Genomic DNA, 22,002 nt, shown 5'->3' on the forward strand with positions numbered 1-22,002 from the left:
GGTGTTGATAGAGGCTCCGCTGGTCGGGTGTGGGGGGGGGGGGGGGGGGCTCTGCCGCTTACCTGGCTGCTTCTTGCTCTGACTGAGGGCTGCTGGGAGTAGGGGGTGGGGCTTGTTGCATGTGCCCGCCCCCTGGGCTTTTTACTGCTGGAGCTCCACTCCTGTGTGCTCCTGCAGGAAATGACCCCTGCTTATCATCAGGCTAGCCAGTGTCTTTGAAAGACTCTCAAGGCAGTGTTTGTCCTATCAGTCCTTTCCGTGAAGCACCTCAGGGCAGTTTGCTTGGTTCCTCTCCCCCTTCTGTTTTAATCCCCAGCAACCCTGTGAAGTAGATTGGGCTGTAAGATTATGGCAAAGTAGGAATTGAAGCCCAGGTCTCTCAGTCTGGGCTCAACACTAAGGACTAGCAGAGCCCAACACTGACATTGTACAATGCTGGCTTTTTTGTATGTATCATTTTAATCTGTACTATAGCATGTTTGTTTTCACAAGAACTGAACATGTGAAACTAATCATCATAATAATCATCATCTGATGTTGTGTGTAGAATAGCCAGGAGATCCTAAGATTGTCTGACAGCCAGAATTTATAGCTCTTTAGGCATTATGCACCCCTAGGTGGTGAGTACACTTGTTTTTTTCAGGCAAGAGGCATTTCAGAGGTGGTTTGCAATTGCCTGCCTCTGTGTCATCATGACCCTGGTATTCCTTGGAGGTCGCCCATCCAAATACTAGCCAAGGATGACCCTGCTTAGCCTCCGAGATCTGATGGGCTATTCAGGTCAGGGCTACATGTGAAACTGCATTATACTGTCATACCATTGGTCTATCAAAGTCAGAATTCTTCAGTCCCTGGCAGCAGCTCTCCAGAGTCTTCAGGAAGAGGTCTTTCACATTGCCTACTACCTCATTCTTTTCCCTGAAGATGCCATGGCTTGAACATGGGACCTTCTCTATGCACAGCAGATGCTCTACCACTGAGCCATGGCACCTCCTTTCTTTTTATTGCCTTTTAAGAGAGGAGAATTGAAATGGGTAAATAATGGCATGTTCAAGGATGTTTGTCTGAATGGGGATTTGAACATAGACCGTCCATATCTATGGTGCTGTGGACTGTGTGTGCTGCCTGATCTTTTCCACGTTTATTCAGAAATTAGTTCCATTTAGCTTAATGAGATTTCCTTCCTGATAAAAATGCCTAGGATTATAGGCTGACTCGGTATTCCTTATGTCTGCCCTGCCCGTCAAACTATTTCCAGATGAAGAACCCCATGAATGCTGTTGACCCATTGGGGGGGGTGTATTTTGAAGAGTATATACATTTTGACCCACACTATGTGCATTTTCAGAATACAAAAATATCTGTGCCCTGAAAAGGAGATGCTCTGGAATGTCCATAGCAAAGCTTACATTTTTCTGTTCCTCCCGTGTTAAATGCTTTGCATGCTAGAGGAATAATAGGAGAAGCTGCGGCATATTCTTTCCCAGAAATAGTTAGAATCTTGTCAATCCTTGCCGTCGGCAATCTTTAACAAACAAAAACCCCAAAGAGAAATGCAGCCCTTTTTCTTTGGATCCCTGTGGAAATACCTAACTAAAGAAATATGCAGAATCCTCATTTTTCAGTTTACCAAGGTGACGGCTATGTCAGGTTCTGAATGCAATGATTTGGTAGGATGTTCATCTCTTACAAAGGCTTGTACTTAACTGACTGCAGTTATACACAATAGAACTGCAGGGCTTCTAGCTTTCTTTTGCCAGCCACATAAACTTATCATAATGGGTTGGATCCAGGCTGAATTTTCTGATGGCAAAATGGAACTTTCCTGTGACCTTCCTCCCACTGCATACCACGGATTTCCACGAAGTGCCGTTTCTGGAGACCCTGAGGAATGATGTGAGAGGGAGTCTGCAACAGGAAGGGGGAATCTGCAGAATTTGCCAATTTAGTCTGGATCCAGCCCAATGCATTCAGATGGTCAGGCTCTATTTTATCAGTTACTCATATTCTGTCTGCAGCAAGTTCTAGAACCCCAGAAGCATTGGTCACTTGGGGCATGGCTAGAACTTACATCATCCACAAGTCTGACCCATGGATGCCGCTGCCATTTTTCCCGGCTGAACTCAGACCATTTCAACTATAACATGGTGTTGTCGTTCATGGGTCAGACCCATGGATGCTGTAACATCAAGTTGTGCCTTCAGAAGTAAATTTTCACTGAATTCAGTAGTGCTTACTCCTTAGTAAGGGTATTTAGGATTATATCTTTGCTGTGCAGTGGTGGATTTAGAGTCCCCGAATTTTTCCGGTTTTTTTCCGGGCCTTCACATCTCTAGGTGGATTTAGACACGAGTGACTCATTAGAGGTTTTCAGTCAGAGGCTAGATGGCCATCTGACAGCAGTGCTGATTCTGTGAACTTAGGCAGATCATGAAAGGAAGGGCAGGAAGGGTTGCATCGGTGCTTAGTTCTTGTGGCCCTTTCTTACACACCGAGGGAAATGCCAATCATCACTTTGGGGTCAGGAAGCAATTTTTCTCCAGGCCGATTTGGCCAGAGATCCTGGAGGGGTTTTTTTTTTGGTCATCTTCTGGGCGTGGAACAGTGCAGGTGTGTTCAGAGGGTTGGACTAGATGACCCTGGAGATCCCTTCCAACTCTATGATTCTATGTATAGGATTCCACAATGAATCTTCTTGACTTTATTCACCTAACATATATTCCTGTGATACCAATACAGTATTGTTGACACAGAGCTGGGCTTCACTTCTTTATTTCTTACTCCAGATCTAATGAATTTTAGTGTATGCATTTTGTTTTTTAGGGCAAGTGGTTTGAGATTCTACTATGTTAAACTAGGCAACTGACAGTGCCATCCTAAGCAAAGTTTACACCCTTCCAAGACCACTGGCTTCAATACACTTAGAAGGGTGTAATTTTGCTTAGGAATGCTCTGCAAATTCCTGTTTCCATTTTTTTCTGTTAGCGTAAACTGTGGGCAGCAGCAAACAAAAACAAAGCTACAGAAACACACAGTGTATCCTGCGTACTTCTTGGTGGGTATAGTATTCCCTGGGTGGAGACTGCAGTAGTGAGTCATTTTGAGAACTGTGCTGTCTTGAAGAAAATGAAGTAGAGCTGGTCAATCTAAAATGGTGGCAGCAAACAATGTGTAATTTACCTTGTATTAGTAGCTGCTGGCTCCCTGATGTCCTGATAATGTCAGTCAGGCCCGCTGCACTTGTGAGCCTGCTATCAAGCCGCAAACAACCATATATGGCTGCCCATCAGGAGTCCTGTTTCTCCCCTGTTCATTGCTTCCTGCCTGGGCATCCCGCTTGATGAGTCACTGGTTGTGCAAGTCTGCCCTACCTTCATTACTTGAGCTGCTCCTCAATTCACAATAATCTTGTTGAGAGCCAGCCTGGTGTAGTGGTTAAGAGTGGCAGACTAGTCTGGAGAACTGGATTTGATTCCCCACTCCTCCACCTGAAGCCTGCTAGGTGACCTTGGGCCAGTCTCTGTTCTCTCAGAACTCTCTCAGCCTCACCTACCTCTCAAGGTGCCTGTTGTGGGAAGAGGAAGGAAAAGGCAATTGTAAGCCGCTTTGAGACTCCTTAGGGAAGTGAAAAGTGGGGTATAAAACCTACTCTTCTTCTTGTTACTCTTTTTTCTGCCTATAGATAAATATTGTGTTCCTTGATCCTCAAAATGCTTTCCCCCAAAAGTACCTTTATTTCTTTTGAAAACACAGATCTTATTACCTCAAAGTATGCCAAACAATCATTTATACCCCACTTCTTTCCCCAGTGGCTTACATCATTCTCCTCTCCTCCATTTTATCTTCACCATAACCCTGTGAGGTAGGTTAGGCTGAGAGTGTGTGACTGGCCCAAGGTCACCCAGCAAGCTTCCATGGCAGAGTGAGCATTCAAACATGGGTCTTCTAGAGCCTTGTCTGACACACACTACGCACAAGTTGAAATTAATGGGGAAAAAGAGCAGCCAAAAGATTCTTAAATAATCATCACACTTACAGGAAAGGGATATAATTTGTCAACAGGGAAAAAAATGCAGTTAAATAAAGACTTTCAAAAGGAAAGGGACTGAAGACAGAGCAAAAATCTTAAGGCTATGAACAACCAAGCCGTATTGAATGTCAGTGCCATCCCAAGCTGGTTTATTCAGAATCCTACCCAAGTCTACCAAATGGGGCTTACTCTCAGGAGAGTGTTCTTAGGATTGCACTGTTAAATGTGGTTGCATCATTATGAGTGGTTTCGGGATTCACAGTCCAAATCCCTCCTAATGTCCTCAAAGTGCTGGATCTGTGCGCCAGCGATATTCAACTGAATGGAGCTTGTACTGATGCTGCAATTCAGGGGAATCAAACCGTGGTGGCAGATCCATTTATCAAAACCTGTGTCGACTCCTATTGCATATAAAGAGGGGGTGGGAGTCCTGTATTTTAGAGTAAACAAAGTTATGGGATGGGGAGTACAGATGATAAGGCAACAAGAGACAGGGCTTTTTTTGGTGGTGGTACCTTGCCTTTGGAATGCCCCCAGTTTTGAGGCTTGCCTGGCACCTATGCTACTTTCCTTTAGGAACCACACCAAAACATTTGTTTTTCTTTAGCCAGGCTTTTAGCTAATGGGTTCCATCTTTTCTAGCCAGGCCCATAGCTACAATGAGGCATGTTGCGGCTCCATCCCCTCAAGTATGAGGGACGCCCCACAACTGCTGCCCCTCTGTGTCCTGTGACATTAAAAGGGCACTCCAACTGATTGGTGGGAGCACATGGCCCGTCGATCAGCTGGAGGGCTCCTGTAGTCTTGCAGCCGCCGCTCTCCCTCCCGTCCTCCAAGATTTAAAGGGCCCTCCAGCTGATCAGTGGACCCTTTAAATCTTGCAGGAAAGAAACATGTGGATGAAGGAAGCTGAACTTTACAGTGCCTTGCTGCCCCGTATCCCCCCCCCACACACATACGCACTCAAAGCATTCTTCCCTCAGTTGAGCAAGCATCAGAGTGTCAGGTTCCACAGCCAACAACCGAGTACAGGCTTGTCAGAAAGGTTATACTTTATTGCAGAGCTATAGATGCAGTAACATGGTCACTGTTAAGAATGGCGACGTTTCTACAAGCACTGAAACCCCCCCCCCCCCCCATTCATGGGCCAATTGGCCTGACTCCCACACATGGGAGAAGGGGCCCCAGGCCGTTTGAGCCAAAGCTGGGAATTGAAAGCTATCCCACGGTTACATGATGCCCAGACACTACACAGGCAATCTACAAGGTCAGTGATAATGTACTATAGAAGCAAAGAAGGAATGCAGCAGCGGCTGGTACACAGCTCAAGCAAATAAACCCCAGCCCATAAACATCATGGCAGCATAGCTGACATAGAGCTGGAATGCAAAGAAAAGTGTCCTGAGTGGTGTTTGTTTATTTACATAAAACAATTGTATGCCTCTTGATACAGTTCAGGGCCATAAAACCAAACCAAACAGACAATTAAAAACATTGTAATGATATCAATAAAGCAATCCAAGCCAATAATAAAAAGATACTTATAAAAACTGCCTATAAAAGCCAGCCAGGGCATAAAAGCCCATCCATTGGAATAGTCTAAAACAATACTGATAGAACAATTCTCACCTAGGAGCAGACCATAAAACAGCTAAAACCAGCCCCATAGCCAGAAATTTTGGGTTGGTGGGGCATGGGGAAATTTTGTGGGGCAGCAGGGGAGGGGGAGGAGGGAGTGAGAGGTGCGGCTGCACACCTTCTCTGTACTCCAAACAATGATTTCTTCAGGCGTGAGCAGCCACCGCTCGAAAAACAGCATTTAACCCTTTAAATGCTGTTTTTCAAGTTGGGGCTGCCCGCGAGTTGGCGAAATCACTGCTTGGAGTTCAGGGAAGGTATGCAGTCGCTCCTTTCCCTCCCTCCTCTCCCTCCCCCTCCCCTGCTGCCTCACAAATGTAGGAAAATTTAGGGCATATACCTGGACAACACAATCACTGGACTTAGCAAGACCATCTCAAGCACATTCAGTTGCTCATCTTCTAACACTGTATATACTATTTAATGCCAACAATGCCCTTCAGTTCTCTACATAGGGTAAACAGGTCATACCCTATGCCAAAGGATAAATGGACACAAATCTGACATTTAGAATGACAAAACTGAGAAACTTGTAGGAGAACACTTCAGTCTCTCAGGACACTCAATGAGGGACCTCAGAATAGATATTTTATTGCAAAGGAATTTCAGAAACAGACTAGAATGGGAGAATGCTGAATTACAAGTTATTACAACACTCAGGGCAATGGAACCCCCGGGGCTTAACCGAGATACCAGGTTCTTATCTCACTACACATGCTGAGTCACTCAGTTCTCGCATCTGTTTGTTAATTCTTTGCTAATTTGCTGCTATTCATAGGTCTTACCAACTGCTTTAATTCAATCTTATTGCTTAGTTATTTATGCACCTTGACTCTAATTACCCTTCCTGGCAACTAACACCTCTCTCTATCTATATGGCAAAGTCTGTTTCAATGCATCTGAAGAAATGTGCTTGCATACGAAAGCTTATACCCAGAATTAAACTTTGTTGGTCTTAAAGGTGCCACTGGACTCAAACTTTGTTCTGGAATAAATTTTGTTAATCTTTTTAGGTGCCAGTGCCACTGAATTCCTGGTTTTGTTGTTGTTCTTTTTCCTTGCTAGAATGGGTAATCAGTACCACACATATCCACACAGTATAAACAACATCAGTGCTGCCAGTGCTTTTGTTGCAATTCTTTCCCTTCTCCTTGTTGCTCCACTGGAATCCCTCTTCTCATTTTATGCTTCTTTCTGCAGATGGAATGGTGTCCAGCTTTGTATTCACAGCACCATGCTCTGGCCTTGACCCTCTTTCCCCCTTGTCATCCTGTCTTTTAAAAAATAAAGGTTTCTTGGTTGTTGGTCCCCCTTCCTCCACCTCCGTCACTTGATCCCGTGAAAAAATAAATCAGCTATCACACAAGCCATGTAGAGATGTACAGGGAAACCTGAATGGAATGGAAACAGGAAGTAGCTTAATGGAAAGGAAGTAGAAAGTAGGATGCTGGCTCCACCCCTTGCTCATTACCGGGCATGCTGGCTCCACTCACTTCTGCACTTTCAGTGAGGGTTGCCAACTTCCTTGGGAAATTCCTGGAGATTTGGGGGTAGTACCTGGGGAGGGATTCCTGTTTCCCCTAGGCTCTGTGTATACCATAGAGTCTGCCCTCTGAAGATGGCATTTTCTCCAGGGAAACTAATTTCTGTCATCTTGAGGTAAGTTGTAATTCTGGGAGAATTCCATGCCCCACTTTCAGTGCACGTAAGCAAATCATCTACAGGTTCTTTATCTGAACTGGAATTATTGGGAATGAATCATTGCATGGGTGGGGAAGGACCTGCAGACTTGCCCTGTCACCCAGTCTATGTGCAGTCACTTTTCCATCAGTATGATCTGATATGTAGTGCTGCCGTCTTCTGGGCATCAGAAAGAATGAGTCCTGCTCCTTCCAGTTCATGAAGGACACGATAAAGCAAAAGTTTTGTTTTATGGAGACAGTGCGACTAAAGGCTACGGGGGGAACCCCATCCCCAAAGCACGCGATGTGTCAGCATGTCACCCGAAAGTGACGCAGTCACGTCGGGCGTGGTGGGGGTGGGGCCGCGGTCATCCGAGGGAAAACTTTTCCCTCGGATGATTGTGGCCCCGCCCCCGGCATGCCTGACGTTTTTGCGTCACTTCCGGGTGACGTGGTTTCAGTGCGTGTGTGTGCGTACTCCTGGAGCGACGCTGGAGTCCCCCGCTGTACATACAGCGGGGACTTGGCAACCCTAACGGGGGGGGGGTATTATTGCCTATAAAAGCCTGTAGCATGGTAAATTTCTAATCTAAATTAGGGAGAGAGAAAAATCAGTGCTTGGTATATAATGCATGCCTGCTTTTGGACATATACCACGTCAATAAAAAGGAGCTGGAAAATGGTCACAGATAGTGTGTTTTGAGAAGTTCAAACAGAGATAAACCACAAACCACAATTTTTTTTCCATCCCTTCTGAAGAGTTTAATTTGCATGTCGAGTTGTGTCAACAGTATTTTCATAACCTCTGTCAACTGAAAGTTAAGCCGCCCTTCTGCAAGTGGTGCAAATGTTCCCTTTGAAAAAGAGGAAGAATTCTTAGTGGTATTCTCATGCTTTTCTAGAAAGAGTAATCTTTGATGTCTTTGCCCTTTAAAAAAAAAAAAAAAAAAAGCACACATTTTGGCAAATGGTTTCAATACTGTTGTTCATTTTCTCTAGATCCCACTGCTAAGCAATAAGTTGAGGCCGTGCTTTTACTTGCAAATTGAGATGTCTTTTGAAATCATAGGAGCCCTTTTCAGTTTTTAGATTATATTTTAAGTTGATTATAATTTTCCTGAAGGTAGGCAGTGTGCAGCTCAGTTCTATATGTTCACTGACAAAGATGGATCCACTGTGTTCAGTTGGGCTTTGTTTTCTGGTTCAATCTGCAGGTGCACGGTGTTGAGGATACAGAATGCATTAAGGGTTGGGTACAGAGGCTTTATTCTGGTACTGGTGGTGCTTTCCTTGGATGCAAGAAGTTTTCCTTTGGGGGAAGGAGCCTTGCTTTGGTGGTAGAGGTGTGTTCTGCCAGCAGAGTTTTTCTTACATCAGTGGAAGGCTGCATCGTTTGCAGTACACAATCCTTGGATTCTAACCCACAGTTAATACATTTTAATATATTTTTTTTATTTATAATTTTTATTTTCAACAACAACCAAAACAACACAGCTTAAATAACATAGTTTGTCTGACTTTACATGACTTGCATATTGAAAAAGCAATAAAAGCGTTTAAAAGAGCATTTATACAAAGCTTGTATGTGTTTTCATGACGTTTTTAATCATTTATTCAGGTGTCTTAACCACCTAGCCTATTATAAACTCAACCTTCCCTCCCCCACCCCCAAAAACATTTCTAAACGTTCTAAAATCAACATAAACATAGGAAATACAGGAACCAGCTTTACATAGCTGGTTAGATAGCCCAATGCTATCACCTGTTTCCCTAAAACTAGGAGCTACAAACTTTTACAACTCCCCCCGTTCCCCCTTCCCCAGTCATATTAAAGCATTTCAAACTACCCATTCAAAAGCATACAATATGTTTCCATTGTGTAATAATTATAAAGCTTATCTGCTTCCAGTATATACTGGAAGTTTGCTGGATTTCAATGGAGACAATGGAAATAAGTTTCTTCTTTTAAAGGATCTTTTACCTCCCTCTGGTTCCATTGGAGTTTCTGTTTGCAGAGCTTGCATTAGCTGTTTTCCACTTTCTTCATCGTATGCATAAAAATGCTTGCCTTGATAATAAACATAAAGTTTACCAGAGGGTAACCATCGATATTTTTGCTTTAAATCCTGCAGCTGTTTGGTGGTTACTTTTAATTTTTTCCTGATCAGCAAAGCGTCTCTCGGGACATCCGGATAAATGGAAATTTGTTCTCCCATATATACAAAAGTTTTAACATTTTGTGCCTCAAGTAGAATCCTTCTCCGTACTCTTATATCAGGTATTGTTATAAGAATGTCTCTTGGAGTATTTCGTTTAGTGTTATCATTAAGTCCTATACGAGTTGCATTAGTGATAATTGGAAATACACCTTCCTCAAGCTTCAATGCATTTGCTATGAAAGAGGCTACAAAAGAAATTAAATCTTCATTACCTCCTGCCTCCTCCGGAAATCCACGTAATTTCAAATTTGCAGCTTTTTGTTGAGTTTCCACAGTCAGTAAACGGTCTGTAACAGTAGATACATGCTCAGATAAATGTTTGATATTTGTCTGATTTTCTTTGCTATGCTCCAGCGCTGAATCTGCTTTCTCCACTGCTTGTGATACAGAGAGTTTAATTTCTTCAACGTGTGATGTAAGTGTAGTTATACGATTGATCAGGCTAGTTTCCATAGTCTTTAAGTAATCCAAAATTGTTGAATCGGATGTCTGTTGTATGCTGCTCTCCGCCGGTTTTACAATCGTCGCCATTTTGTCTTCGGTATGCTTGTTTAGGCCTCGTTTTTTCTCAGCCTCAAAATGATCCTTAAGTATCCGAGAATTACTGGAAACCCCTCCAATTCTTTTCTGCTCTCTCTTGCCCATATCGGGAGGTGGCTTTAGTGTGCTTCAAGGTAGTTTAAGTGTTTTTTTAAAGGAGATGGGGTACTGTGGGACCGGGAGCTGCAAAGTTATGCGGCTGCTATCCTCGATAGCCCCGCCCCGCCCCCCATACATTTTAATATTTGAAATGCTGGTGGTAACCTTGCAATAATCACAAGTCCTATCTGTGGATACTTAGTCATACTTGATGGGAATCTGAGTCTGGCAAGCTAAAAGCCACTACTGTCCTGGCTTCATTGTGGTCGTATTTGTAAGCCCTGTGCATAGTCATAAAATCCTGCATTGCACTCATAATGGCTGTTGGCAGGAACTTCATATTTATTTCCCATGTTGGCATGGTTCTCGTCTGGAGGGCTGGCAGTACCGGTGTAGGAAGTAACCACATAGCTCACCCGTTCTTATTTATACTTGCCTACTGGCGTGTGTGATCGCAGCCTAAGGTTGTTTTGTAGCTTTGCTTACTGAGAAATTAAGTTTTCCCTTAGAGCAGTGTTAGTATATTTAGATGATGAGGTTTTTCTTCTTTCTGTAGAAGTACTTTTCTGACTATTGTCTGTAAGAAAACATTGACCCCCTCCCCCCCAAAAAAGTCTCTCAGAAGCCACCCTCTGGCTACTGATCCTGACGTTGGTTTTCAGACCCAGACCAAAAGTGTCTCAAAAGGTGAAAGACCAAATTGCGAAAGACCTCTTTCCCCTCCAAATCAGCTGTTTTATCATTTCACTGTGCTGATTCTGGCCAATCAGAGAGTGAGCAGAGCAGTCAATCGCCTTAGCTCTTCTCTCCAGGGAAGATTAATTCTTGCACTCCCTGACTCTCCGATACAAGCAGCATTTCAGAAAAGACTGCTGTTCTGTGCAATTTCGTCACAGTGAGCAAGTGAACTGACCCACTCCCTGTGCTCTTTGTTGGAAGGCAACTTATCCGAGCAACTGATTCACTGGTTTGCAGAGCTGAGTTCTCTGCCTGGCAGAAAAAGGAAAGTGCAGCCAAAGCAGACTGCCTCATCTCCGATGTTACTGAGAGCCACAGGTTTCCCTCTTCTATACCACCCAGATCCAGTCCAGTCACAGTGTGAAAGCAAATTGCATGGCTTTCCTAGAACTGTAGGGCCCCAGGGTATGCCGGGCCCCTGGAATTTTTGCCCCCGAGTCCCCCTCCTCTCGACAACCCTGCCTGTTTCCATAACCAAGGTGAGCTTCTCCCAGTTCACATTGCATATTTTTCAGGCAGTTCCTTTTTGTACAGCTGAAGTATCAAGTAGAGGTGGGAGAATAGCAGCAATCTTGGAGCCAGATTGTAAAGGCATGTGACACCCAGTCTTTTTTTATATATATAGATTTTATTGAAAGAATAAACAAAAGGTTACAGTCAAACAGTTACAAACGTACAAGCAAAACCAATAACAAATTCAATACAGTGACAAAATTCCTATCACCGTTATACTACAATTATTAGATATAAGTGCTCCATCAAGGAAATTGAACATTGGGTCGATCCATAACGGGTGACACCCAGTCTTGAGTGACTCAGAATGCTTTTTGTCACTGTGCAGGACTGGTAGGACATCAACAGCTGTGTGTCTCATACAAGGATTCCCTTTTCTTGCTGAAGGCAACCTTGATCAATTTAGGACCAAGATGGCCACCCCCCCCTCCCGGTTTCATGTTTGTAGGGATTAGACGTTACTTTACCTGTAAGCATCCATTTAAAATAGTGGAGAAACTTTACCACTTTTTACTGGATGTACTTTACAGGAGAATGTAAGGAATACTGAAGCAGTGTGTGGGAAATGCTTTGAAATGGGGAACATTTTCTCTGTTTCAAGGGTGTTATGAATATTTTGTGTTAAGTAACATCCAGATCGCAAGATGTCATAGTCCCACTGTACACTGCATTGGTCAGGCCTCACCTGGAGTATTGTGTGCAGTTCTGGAGGCCTCACTTCAAAAAGGATGTGGACAGAATGGAGAGGGTTCAGAGGAGAGCGACGAGGTTGATCGGGGGCCTGGAGACCAAGCCCTCTGAGGCTGAGGGATTTGGGAATGTTTAGTCTGGAGAAGAGGATGTTGAAGGGAAACATGATTGCTCTCTTTGAGAGCATTTGAAGGGCTGTCACTTAGAGGAGGGCAGGGAGCTGTTCCTGTTGGCAGCAGAGGAGAGGACTCGCAATAATGGGTTTAAATTAAGGGCAGGAAGGTGCTGTCTGGATATTAGGGAATTTCTTTTTACAGTAAGAGTCGTGCAACAGTGGAATCAGCTGCCTAGGGAGGTGGTGTTGAGCTCTCCCTCACTGGCAGTCTTTAAGCAGCATTTGTCATGGATGCTCTGGGCTGATCCTGCCTTGAGCAGGTGGTTGGACTAGATGGCCTCTGTGGTCCCTTCCAACTCTGTGATTCTGTAATTCTAAATAATCTTGCACAGTAGGGGGTTGTAAGGATTTTTGTCTTTCCTTCTCCTTTCTGAATGAAAGGTGGAGATCTTTGTATCTGCCATTGTTTCCCCCCCCTGTCAGAGCTCCTATACAGGCAACTGATTTGTGTGGTTTGCAGGCCCAGTGACACTGACATTGATGAGCTGAGCATCCCAGAGCTCTTTGACTCATGCCCGTTTGTTTTCCCTGCAAATCTTTATGCCTGCTAGAAATAGAATCAAATTTTTTTACATAGTGGTGTCTTTCATTATGCACAGTCAATTAATTTTGGACCAATGTTATCATAACAATGAGTATCAATAACACATAAGAGGAACTTGATTATTTACGGGGTGGGTGGTGGTGGTGGATAAACCATAGCGGAGCTGTAAGATCAGCATAGATAAAGGTAAAGATTCCCTTGCTCGAAAGCCAGTCGAGTCCGACTCTAGGGTTGCGGTGCTCATCTCTGTTTCAAAGCTGAAGAGCCAGCGCTGTCCGAAGACATTTCCGTGGTCATGTGGCCGGCATGACTAAACACCAAGGCACACGGAATGCTGTTACCTTCCCACCAACGTGGTACCTATTTATCTACTTGCAATTTCTTGCTTTCGAACTGCTAGGTTGGCAGGAGCTGGAACTAGAGACGGGAGCTCACTCCGTCATGCGGCAACTCGGGTCTCGAACTGCTGAACTGCCGACCTTCCACAGCCTGCAGTTCAGCGTCTTAACCACTTGAGCCACCGCAGCTCTAAGATCAGCATAGCAACGGGTAAACACGGCATTTTCTTTGGTGTGCTTTTAAACCAATGCAGCTGATTCACATAGTTCTTGCTATATAAAGATCTGTGAGGAAACTAATCTATAGTCTGCACAGGGCACAGAACGAAACAAGCCCGATGATCTAAGTGTTTCCAGAGCAGTCAGCTGATACTTTTGTGAGATAATGTATGCGATTCTTGCATTTTAGCAAGGTATTTTTTTTGGGGGGGGGGTGAAGATTAGTACTTGACTTTTTAACCATCTTTTAAAAGTAATTCCTTGAAGTCAGTTTTGCCAAAGAAATCTTCATTTGTAAACCTTTCATAATTTTTTCCTTTCCTCCTATAAATAACATCGGGGGAGGCCTTTATTTACTTGTTCCAGTTTTCAAAACAGTCCATTGACAGTCTTGCCTCTCTGCCAGCATTGTTCTTTCTGCTTTCATGCCCAGTTTTAATCTCGCGTACTTGTAATGTTTTTGCTGTAGCCTCTGTTCTGGTTTCTCCTCTTTTATCCTTTGGCATTTCAAGGTTGGGTAGTTATTATGTGTGAGGAAGGGACAATGACAGAAGGAAAGAGCTGGGAACTGACCTGAGGGGAATCTGTGAATTACTTCACCTGCCGTGTAAAATGACAGGAAATTTGGCAGCATCTTACAGCACAAGCCTGACAGGAACAGAGGAAGGACTTATGGGTTCCCTAGGCAGTGATCAGTGGAGCTGCGGTGGCTCAAGTGGCTAAGATGCTGAACTGCAGGCTGTGGAAGGGCGGTAGTTCAGCAGTTCGAGACCTGAGTGTGCCGCATGACGGAGTGAGCTCCCGTCTCTAGTTCCAGCTCCTGCCAACCTAGCAGTTCGAAAGCAAGACATTGCAAATAGATAAATAGGTACCACTTCGGTGGGAAGGTAACAGCGTTCCGTGCGCTTTGGTGTTTAGTCATGCCGGCCACATGACCACGGAAACATCTTCGGACAGCGCTGGCTCTTCGGCTTTGAAACGGAGATGAGCACCGCAACCCTAGAGTCGGATTCGACTGGCTTTCAAGCAAGGGAGCCTTTACCGTTACCTATTCCTTATTCACCGGGGACAGACCCTGTTTTGTTGTGCGTATGTGTGCCTGTGTGTTTTGTGCCTATCCTCCTTCAGTCACCATCCTTGTTTTATCTACTGGATATGGCTTGTTAATTTTCTTTTTTTAAAGTGGAACCCTCATTCATCAGGGTTTAGTTCCTTCCCCAGAATCTCTAGAATTAAAAAACTCACTAGGGAATTGATGCATCATCTGAAGCATCAGTGCATGACCATGAACAGCATTCTGTGCGCTTTGGTGTTTAGTCATGCCGGCCACATGACCACGGAAACATCTTCAGACAGCGCTGGTTCTTCGGCTTTGAAACGGAGATGAGCATCGCAACCCTAGAGTTGGATTTGACTGGCTTTTGAGCAAGGGAACCTTTACCTTTTTAGGCAGTGATCACTGTCGCATTTGTTCTCTCTTCCCCTCCGCGGCTCACTTTCCTCTCACTCTCCTCCCACCTCCCACCAAAGAGAGAAGCCACTGGGAAGGCAGTGAGGCAGTGCCTGGCCTCCTCATGACAGGGCAGGTAGCTGCAGCCTGCTCTCCTCACCTTCCAGAGTGGTTACGAGGCAGCAAGGAGCTGGGACAGGCCTGTTCCCACCTCCACCAGCCCCCCAGCCCCAACAGAGGGAGGGGATATTAGCGCAAGCTCTCCGATGCTGCCCACTGGGGCTGGGAAGGCACCTCCCAGTCTGCTGCTTTCTGTGGCAGACCTGAATGCCAGGGGAGAAGGGCAGAGATGAAGGGGGAGCAAAAGGGGTGGTTAGCCACCCTACTCCACTGTCACCCTAGCTGATTGCCTAACGCCACCTAGTGGACAGGCTGGCCATGAATCCTAAGCAGAATCCTAAGCAAAAGGAAGTTATGGCCTTCAGCTTGCAAGAACTGAGCAAGGCTGTTAATCATAGCATATTTTGGAGGTCATAATTCCTAGGGTTGCCACAAGTTGGAGGTCCATTGAAGCCAGTGGGTTTAGAAGAGTGTAACCAGATTTAGGATTGCATTGGTATTATGTCATGCATAGTTGGCATGAACGAACATTTACAAGCTCATGGTATTCCAGAATGCCATCCCTGTGACATGATTTTTTCTGAACTTTCTGAACTCAGCCCTCTACATCTCGATATCATTCGTATCTGTGTCTCCTTCCTGGCATGTTTCATATTTATTGCCTTAATTTATACTCCGCCTTTCTTCCTGGTGGGGACCTAAATCACTTTACATCATTCTCCTCTCCACCATTGTATCCTCACAACAACCCTGTGAGGTAGGTTAGGCTGAGAGTGTGTGACTGGTCCAAGGTCACCCAGCAAGCTTCCATGGCAGAGTTGGGATTTGAACCTAAGTCTCCCAGATCCTAGTCTGACACTGTACTCACTATACCATACTGCCTCACACTTAGTGTTAATTGTATCATATCAAAGGATGAAATAATTGCTCTTGCAGAAGGAAGATTCTCCTGAGGATACATGCTGTGAAGTGTGAGACTTTGGGCAGAAACGTGATGTGTAATTGGGACTTAACATTTATGCTGCTACTGAGAACGTAGCAGATGGCCTGGTAAGGATGTGCTTAGTTAGTCTTACTCCTTTGCCATATTCAGATTCTCTGGTGATTTCCTGTTGAGTCTTGTCCATCCCAGTGTATTCCAGCTTTCTGTTTCTTGACAATCAGACTGCTGACTTCCTTAAGGTGGGGTTGTCCTGTTGGGATGCTGAAAAGTCACACTTAGCCCCTCCAAAGACATTCTAGCCCCCTCTTCCTACACAGCAGGCTCAGAGCAGGGTACAACAAATATAAACGGAACAACCAATTAGCATGAACAGAGCATGAAAACATAGTAAATCGTTAAAACCTACAGCATCAAATACTTAATTAACTAACAAGAGATGGCGATCTATGACACAATTAACGGATCCCAGCCCAGCCTGTGTGTGCCGTGGATGGAATAACACGTGGAAGGGAGTCGGCTACAGTAGATGGAACAGGGCAGGGAAGGCCAGTGTAGATGGTTTACTGCCACTTCAACCATGGGTCTGGTGGAAAATCTCTATTTTACAGGCCCTTTGGAATTGCATTAAATCCCGCATAGCCCGGATCTCACTTGGGAGAGTGTTCCACCAGACCAGCACCAAAGCTGAGAAAGCTGGCTCTGGTTGAGGTCAGGTGGACTTCTTTTGGGCTGGGGATCACCAGCAGATGTTGGTCTGAAGAGCATAGGGCCCTTCGAGGGTCATATTGAGAGAGGTGGTCCTGCAGATATGCTGGTCCCAGTCTACATAGGGCTATTTATGCCTGTAGTCTGTTTTCTAAGCTGAAATGTCAATGAACAATTTTCAGAGTTCAGAAACTGCGAGGCTGCTATCCTCAGATCACTTATTACTCTGGAACGTTCTGAAACCTGGAAGGGCCTAATTTCAGTTAAAAGGCCAAGATAAGTTGGGACTCTTCATTTGCAGGGATCGTCTGTGAACCAGCACAATGTGTTAATCAGCTGGTGTTGCACTGACGCAGCAGCAGTATTTGATCTGCAGTGCTCTGAAATACCGAGAGGGTCACCTGAGTTGTTGCGTGGGAAACTGCATGCTGTATGTTTGCATATGGGGGACAGCACAGTGTGTGGCTGCTTGTTTGTCACTTGTGCCAATGGACAGCTCTCACACAAGTGTGTAAATAGCCAGTTCTCTGATCACCTGTGTCAACTGAATACATAAAGCTGCCTTATACCAAGTCAGACCATTGGCCTACCAGTGTCAGTACTGTCTACTCTTATTGGCTGGCAGCAGCTTTCCCAGCACCTACTACTTGATGCTTTTTGTTGTGTATGTAATGGAATGGAATGGAATGGAATGGAATGAATGTACTGATCTTGAATCTGACAAGGTATTGTAAACCGACCTATCAGAACAAAGAAAGTTCTGGAGGGAAGCAAAGTATGCCAAGCTTATGTACTATATTTGAATGGACCTTAGCTGACATGTGGGCGTGGCCTGCCAAGCCTGGACTGTTTAAAAAGGAGCCTGTTGCTCCACTGATTTGTCTCGTTCTGGTTCTTCTGACTTCGTGTTCAATAAAGCTGTTATCACTGTTCACCTGCTGCCTCAAGTCTCGTATCTAACACTTTCTTAACTGGAAATGCCATGGATTGAACCTGTGACCATCTGCATGCAAGGCAGATAGGGTTGCCAACCTCCGGGTGGTGACTGGAGACCCCCTGGGATTACAACTAATCTCTAGGCGGCAGAGATCAGTTCACCTGGAGAAAACGGCCGCTTTGGAAGGTGAGCACCATGGCATTATAACCCACTGAAGTCCCTCCCCCTCTGTAAGCCCCACCTTCCTCTGGCTCCACCTCCAAAATCTCCAGGTATCTCCCAGCCTGTAGCTGACAACCCTAAAAGCCCATCTGTACTACTGAGCCAGTGCTCCCCCCAGAATGACCAGGCAGGGAAAACTTTTTTGTAGTCATTTAATAATTCCTTCTCCAGGCTGCTAGTGTGCCACAAATGACTACCATTACTATTCTGTTAGCAAGCAGGGTAGTTTTAAGAACAGTTTTCCAGTTGCGGGGAAACATGTGAACCAGCTTTAAAACGAAGTGTTTTGAAGACTTCAGCTAAACTGAGTTGGCTCTCGACCAGGCTGCTTGAGATAACACTTACGTTGATGGAAATAAGTTGTTGCGAATAAGATAATCAACTTTCCGATTTCGTTCTGTGTTTTCATTATCATTCCCTTTTTTCCACTGTGGAAATTTATTGCTGGTTTGGTCTGGTTGCGATGGTGGTCTTGTTGTTCTACTCCCAGGAATAGCTGGGTTTAAGTACTAAAATGATTTGTGCAGTATACAAATATGCCCATTGTCTGCAGATGTGAGAGCATCAGAATGAGAGGAAACAATATAAGTAACAATGGGTTGTGAGTAGGATGAACCTAGGAAGGAACCACTGAGCAACAGAGAGAAAGGAAGATCTTTTCCTAGCGGTGTGGATAGTATCATAGATTGTGAACGAGGATTAAGTCAGATCCTTAAAATAGAATTCAGTGTTTTTCAGGAAAGAAGTCGTCAAATGTTGATTCAGTCAAAATTCAGTCAATATATTTCTGGTACTTAATTAAATGTTGCCAGATGTATTTTGTTTTATTTAAGGCATATTTAACCTGCCTTCCTCCTCAAATAACTCAAATTTGCATATTCTGGCTGGCTCCTAGTAAACGAACTGCAGCATTCTTTGCCAGATGTATTTTCCAGATTGTGTTCAAGGGCAGCCTTGTATAAGGTGTGTTACATTAGTCCAGCCTTGAAGTTAATGTGGTATGGATCAGTGTAGCCCAATCAGCTGAGTCCAAATAGGCAGCCAGCTTCCAAGTCAGATGAGGATAACAACATACACTGTTGAGCACCCCACGGATTTGATTTTTCCATCTGGAAGGCAGGGTCCAACATCATTTCCAAACTTTTAACAGTCTTCTGAAGACGATTTTGCTCCATCAGAAGTCAGAAAGGTTCTGCCCTCCAGGGCTTCAGCCTTTCCAAAGACCATTATCTCAGTCTTGTCTGGACAGAGCTTGTAGCATGTTCATCTTCAGCCCCTTGACCACATGAGATGAGGATCTTATGTCTCAAGGGTCCTTCACAATGCCATCATACTTGGCAGGCTCCTGCGAGGAACCCCGTGTACATACCACATTTTTAACCTAATCCCCATCCTTACAGATCAGTGTTCCCTGCTGGGGTTCCTAGAGGCAGTTCTTGCTTGCTTGCCACAAGTGGTCAAGTGTTATGGTTTAGGAGCTTGTTTCAAGGTGTGTGTGTGTGTGGGGGGGGCGGACTAGGATTTTGGATGCCTAGATTTCAATCCCCACTCTGTCATGGAAACTCACTGGTGACCTTGGACCTGTCGCTCTTTTTCTACCTAATCTACCTCGCAGGTTTGCTGCCATAAGAATAAAATGAAGGTGGAGAGAACTATATTGTCAAATGCTTAGGGTCCCCAGTAGGGGGAAAACCAGGGTATAAATATCTAAATAAATATAGTTTACAGTAATGATCTTTCTTTCTTTCTTTCTTTCTTTCTTTCTTTCTTTCTTTCTTTCTTTCTTTCTTTCTCTGTCTCTCTGTCTCTTTCTCTCTCTCTCTCTTTCTTTCTCTCTCTCTCTCTCTCTCTGTCTCTTTCTCTGTGTGTGTGTGTGTCTCTCTCTTTCTTTCTTTCTTTCTCTCTCTCTCTGTTTCTCTCTGTGTGTCTTTCTTTCTTTCTCTCTCTCTCTGTCTCTTTCTCTCTCTCTCTTTCTTTCTCTCTCTCTCTCTCTCTCTGTCTCTTTCTCTCTCTGTTTCTCTCTGTGTGTGTGTGTGTGTCTCTCTCTCTCTTTCTTTCTTTTTTTTTCTTTCTTTGTCTCTTTCTTTCTCTCTCTCTCTCTCTCTCTCTCTCTCTCTCTCTCTCTCTTTCTCTCTTTCTCTCTCTCTTTCTCTCTTTCTCTCTTTCCTCTCTCTCTCTTTCCTCTCTTTCTTTCTTTTTCTCTCTCTTTCTTTCTTTCTTCTCTCTCTCTCTTTCTTTCCATACTATCCCCTTTCTTTCCATACTATCCCCTTTCAAGCCTCAAACAAATTAATAAAATCAAGTTAACAAAGATCAGAAATGTAAGATCTGGGTTTAAGACGAAATAAAATTGTTTTCGATCAAACTCTTCATTAGGGCCTCTCTTGCAAATTAGATAAATACAACTAATCTAAGAATTAAACTAGAAATTCTGCTGGAAATGGAACATATCACTTATGTGGTAGATAAGCTGATAAGATTTGTAGTGCGTTAAATTAATACGGTGAACACTGCATATTGTTTGAGTTTAGCTGGCCCTGCTTGGATATTCTTCTTATGCTAAAGACGTACGTGATGGTGTAGCTCCAGCTCCAGTGGAAAGCACAAGGCTTACAGTTTGTATTGTTGAACTATGGGCGGGGTGTGGAGGGGGAGGGCAGAAGAGCTCAAGTTTTATCGTATTTGGGACTACAGCCAAGCCCTTGTGTGTGACATCATGGAAACTTGTGGTATCCTGTGTGTGTAGAGTAAAGAGAAAATATGCATGTTGCCCACAGAGCCCTGTTTTCTTGCTAGATGCAGCTTCTACCATAGCAGTCAGCATGATATGGCGTGCTATTTCTATGAGCCAGTCCTTTAAGTGTGGCCTAATAAGCTATTTCTGAAGAAATAGCTCTGGTGGACTTCCTGAAATATGGGCTTATTAAGAACAAGTTGCTGTTAAAGGAGGGAGAAAATGGGTTATCTCTGCAAGCCAATTTCTGCCTCACTGCTTCTTCACTAGAATGGCTTGCAATGGGTTCTGAACATGCTGACCCATTGACCCATCTGGTGAGAAGCAGTCCATGTGCAGGAAGAGATAACTCATTTTGCCTCTCCCTTCCAAACATGTGCAAGAGAAAGAGAGTTGACAGAGGATTCCTTGACACTAAATGCTTGGATTACATGCTTCTCTGTGCTTTCAGATGAATGCCTGTTCCTTCTCTCTTGGGGTGTATGAGAGGATATTCAGTTCACCCTTTCTCCTCTCCCACTGGTCACCTGTTTGGCTGGAGAAAAGGGGGGGCGGTGGTGGTTCTGTATATCAGATGGGTGTCATTAATCCACTTCCCCCTGCTGTTTGAAGCAGAGAAACTATTTAGGCCAGGATCTCCCCCCCCCTTCACCGGCAGAAAGGAATAATGAAGTAAAGCAATTAGTTGCTTAGATATAAATTCAGGAAAACAAACCAGTACTGTAAATATCTGCCAGGACTTGTGTGCATACATATCCCTCTTCTTTCAGAAAGGAGATCAACATTGTAACTCTGGTATTACTGCCAAGGTTTGCTTCTTGCAGTGGCCCAGTTTTCTTGCCCTTTATTGGCAATGGGTCCTGCTGTGGAAATATAGCGGTCTTTTAAAAATCAATAACATCTTGCAGTGCATCTTTTGCATTTGTATTGTCAACTGACTGATCTGGTTGATTGATCTAAGTGACAGGTGTTCTTCTTTAACTGCTGATTTGATGTACTATCATAGTCCTGAGGCCTTATGTTGGCATGCTGCCCCATAAACTCTTACGTGCCTGTTGTTGTGAGACTTTGGTCTGAGCATTAAGAAGCATAAATTAGGGTTGCCAAGTCCTATCTTCACTCCCAGCAGGGGACTTTGGGGGGGGCGTTCCTGGAGGGGGCAGGGCATCCCCGATGTGATGATATCACGTTGGGGACACCCACCCACCTGCCCGACAGTGGTGCCGGCTCCCTGCAGTTAACGGGGCCCCTTTAACTGCAGGGAACCGGCATTTCCGCGTGCCCGATTGGCTAGCCCGCAGCCACCCCTCTCCCTCCTCTCTCTCAAGAGAGAAGGGAAAGGAGTGGTGGCGGGTGTTGGGGCTTGGGGGGTGGGGCTTCCCCTGTCCGCCAGCTGGCTGCCGGCGGGTAGAAGCCCCCAAAAACCGGTTTGGCAACCCTAGCTCTAATTGAACTGACACCATGGA

At 44.6% G+C, this 22,002-nt stretch overlaps 1 protein-coding gene across 2 annotated transcripts in view; it reads left to right on the forward strand.

Moving 5' to 3' along the window:
* INPP5A (inositol polyphosphate-5-phosphatase A) overlaps positions 1-22,002 on the forward strand; it is a 355,150-nt gene that overhangs the window by 81,062 nt on the left and 252,086 nt on the right. The window lies entirely within an intron of this gene.

Source organism: Gekko japonicus, unplaced genomic scaffold, assembly GCF_001447785.1.
Source record: "Gekko japonicus isolate JY-2015 unplaced genomic scaffold, Gekko_japonicus_V1.1 scaffold35, whole genome shotgun sequence".
Classification (NCBI taxonomy): Eukaryota; Metazoa; Chordata; class Lepidosauria; order Squamata; family Gekkonidae; genus Gekko; species Gekko japonicus.